The following is a 3,883-nucleotide window of genomic DNA, read 5'->3' as shown; positions in this document are numbered from 1 at the left end:
ATAAAAGGAACGAGCTACAAGTCCAAGGTTCCTTTGATGCCATTCTAAGTCTTAGTTCTCCATATTACCTGAGAGATAAAGAAAGGGTGAATGAGCTTATGACAGCCCAGTGTGAGTCTATTTTTTAAATCATTATATATAATCGTCCAAACTGTAAAGCATTCACTTGATAGAATCATAGAAAATTAAGCATAATATAAGAAACATTTAGTAAATCAATGCATGTATATGTTCATGATGCGATGCAAATGCAAATTTTAATTTCCCACCCATCCATCCTATCTGCCATCGAGCATTGCTCGACACTCCAAAATACATGTCAATAACCATCTTGGATTTTGCGATGACGAGATTAACACATACATACCAGGTTCGCATATAGGTTTCGCTCATATTCACTAATGGATCACATACATGTACTAAAGGTTCACATATATTCACTAAGGGATCACATACATGTACTAAGGGTTCATATATATTCATTAAGGGATATCATACATGTACTAAGGGTTTGCATATACTCACTAAGGGGGTTCACATAACCTGCACTAAGGGTTCGCATATCAGATTACCTTAATTTCTAGTAATTCAATTGTTTAATCATACACAATGGTTTAAGTTTAAATCTTACACCTGATTGAAAACACAAGAAAAACCTTGATTTTTTGGATGAAGAATTTGGCAATCTACAGGGAGGAGACTTGAAATCTTTGGTTGAATAAAGTGGTTTCGGCAATAAATAAGAAGAAGAGAGAATCTTTAGAATTTTTCTTGAAATTTTTTCGAAACAAATTTTTTCTAACTTTTTGAAAAGATTTTCTATTTATAAAACTTCTTTCTTAATTGAAATAGAATTATAAATTTGTTTAAAATTATGATTGACTAAGGACTAAATGGAAAATAAAAGCTTTTGATCTAGGATGGTTTGAAAATTCAATACTTTATGAGAGTAAAATAGAAAATAAAATATTTTAACTAAAGGTGCACAAAGGGTTCTAAACTTAGGATCAAAGGGGATGTTATGTCTTAACCATTGAACTAGCTGGCTCATTCTTAACATAGGCTTTTAAGAAAAAGTTATTAAGGGTTTTGGCCAAACATCAAGGAAAATTAAAAAAATCAACAAAGGGTGTAATCAAGGGAGTTTAAACCTAGGACCTATAGTTCTCTAAAACTTAACCATTAAGCCTAGTGGTCTATTCTTGTTAATTTCTTATCAACAATAATTTTTAAGGCATTCTGAATCTGCTTACCCTATTCTTATAATGCATTAAAATCTAATTTTTCCCTTATTTCTTCTAGCCCTAATTTTGGATATGGCACAAATGATCCATCCATCCAGGATTGCAAGTATTTGAATAAGGGTTTCCACCCTTATTCCCTACATAGTTCACCTCATCAGACTAGTTTTTAGGGTATTAACCAAGTGTCCTGCCTAATTCATCTATCGTAGGTTGAGTAGATGTAGACACCAACTGGTTGAGCTTGTCTAGTATTTGTTGATACTTGGCCACTAGCAAGAGTTCATGGCCATGTTCTCTATCAACTAATAGGCATCTTCATACATTCAGTCCATTAGGGCCCCTTCTGTGACTCCATCTAGGGCTAACCTCGAATTCCCATCTAACCCATTGTAAAATATCTGTAATCTTAACCATTTGGGTAGACCATGATGAGGGCATCTTTGTACGAGTAGTTTAAAATGTTCCCAGGTTTCGTATAAGTTTTCCTCTTCCATTTGTTTGAAATTGGTAACATGTCTTCTTAGTTGGACAGTTTTATTGATTGGAAAGAATTAGTGCAAAACATTTTCCGTAAGCTCATTCTATATAGTGATTGACCTTGGTGCCTGTGAATTTAACCAAGAAAAGGCATTATCTATTAAGGAGAAGGGGAACAACCAAAGAAGAATAGCATCATCAGTGACTCTTTTAAATTTAAAAGTATCAATTAGCTGAAGAAACCATTTTAAATATTGATTAGGATTATATGTCATTGTCCTTTTCAAATACAGATTGCTCTAAATCGTCTGGATCATTATCAGGTTTATTTTACAATCATTTGCAGTTACTTGTCAGTCTTGTAATACTCCCCCGTGCTACTTCTAAATTTGGTAGCGCATAGTCTCATAGTGTCCTTTCTTCTCGAGCCATAGGTGGCTCTATAGGTAACTAATGTTGTGGTTGTAGTGGTTGTTGTATTGATGGATCGTCAAATAATAAGTTATCACATGGTAGATCAACTACAGCAGATGGGTTATTTTGCATCTACTATTATTATTGTTGTCTACGATTGCGGTATATTATTCTTTTTGGATCTGTGTCTGGCTCTCTAAGTGTGCCTCGACTCTGACTCAACACTGAAATCCACAAAGGTAAATAAATAAGTTGGTAATAAAATTTAGAGACCGTATCTATAATTTTAGTAATTTTCTCTTTATCCTATTAAGCGTAAAAATTAAAACTAATATAATGGCAATGCCTCCCCAACAACGGCACCAACAACTTGACTGCCTCCCAACATACTAACTTCGAAAGTGAGAATATTGCAACTAAAGATAAGAACTAAGGCAACATTCGCAAGTATACGAGTCAGGTTGTAATATAGAAGTTACAATAGAATACGAAAGTATTCCAAGGATCGTACCCAAATGAGGCTTGATTAAATTAATGTTAATCTCTATGCTAAAAGGTCTATATAGTACTTTATCCAAATTATATTATAACTATTCATGAAATAATTGAAAACAAGAATAATGCAAAGAATATAAAATATTGGGAGCAACAGATTATGGATTTCTCAAATTCTAAAGGTAGAAGACTAACTTGCTTCAGTGTTTATAATTAACTCTAATTTCAAGTTATGTTCGATCAGCTAGTCATTAACCTAGCAAGGTTTCTAGGCCTTCTACTAACCTAATTAGTCAACAAGCACTACTTATCTCTAGATGTCACAAGTCAGAACAGGTCAAGCTAAGCGGTGCCTAGTAGACTTCTCCTATCAGATTCCTTTCTACCTAGATAACTTCCTATAGTTGTCAAGCCTAGTGTTTAGGTCCTCTTTTTTGAAACCAATTGATCCGGTAAAAAACCCTATCTAGTTCTCAACCAATCCCACTACCGCTTGTTAATCTCCCTAAAGGATTAGTTGTTCATCGATCTGCCTAACAACATTTTCATTTTGAATTGAAACATAAAATATTGCAGAACAAAGTAAAGAGAAGAGAAAGATCATAAAAAATAATTGAAGCTTGAACTGCAATCCTTAATAGAGTGAGCGGTTCACAATCTTAATCCATCAAATAAACAAAACAAGAATAGAAACAAACACTAAAAGTAAAACCCTAAAAACTAAGAATAGAAATTGAAATAAAAGGGAAGGAAGTCCCTTAAATAGTTCTAAGTAATGGTACTTATAGGAGCCAAGCTAACTACCTCATTTTTACCTAAAACAACTGACTAGACATCATTAATTTAAGTTGTACAAAGAAAAAAACCCTCTCTCTTCTAATTGGCCATATCAAGCTGATGTCGTGACACCCTCAACTCTGTGTTTCGACATTAATGGTAGAATATTCCTTTGGTTGTGTCTTCAGGGGTATGTTGCGATGCCCTCTTAACCATGTCACGACATCCTTGGCAGCGACCTCCTAAGTGTATTTTGGATGTTGTGTTGTGACATCCAAGCATTGTGTTGCAACATTAGGAGCAGTCCATTGACTTTCTACCCTAAATTGATGTTAAACACACTCACCTAACATGTCAGTCTACCCTTAGGCCTAATTTGGCCTAAAAGGTCACATAAAACACCTAAATTACTAATTTTGTTATTTACTAAGTAAATTTGAACAACTAACTAAAACATTATTAAATTGCCTTTAAAT

General features: G+C 33.9%; 1 non-coding gene across 1 annotated transcript; it reads left to right on the top strand.

Annotated features, from left to right (window-relative positions):
- Positions 1 to 1,664: 1,664 nt before the first annotated feature.
- LOC121218001 (small nucleolar RNA R71) lies at positions 1,665 to 1,771 on the top strand. The gene has a single exon (XR_005914274.1). It is a non-coding gene; the product is annotated as a small nucleolar RNA R71 (small nucleolar RNA).
- Positions 1,772 to 3,883: the final 2,112 nt, after the last annotated feature.

Source organism: Gossypium hirsutum, chromosome D05 (genome assembly GCF_007990345.1).
Source record: "Gossypium hirsutum isolate 1008001.06 chromosome D05, Gossypium_hirsutum_v2.1, whole genome shotgun sequence".
NCBI classification, from domain to species: Eukaryota; Viridiplantae; Streptophyta; class Magnoliopsida; order Malvales; family Malvaceae; genus Gossypium; species Gossypium hirsutum.
Note: the sequence above shows the minus strand (reverse complement) of the source record. Positions and strands in the feature narration are given on the sequence as shown.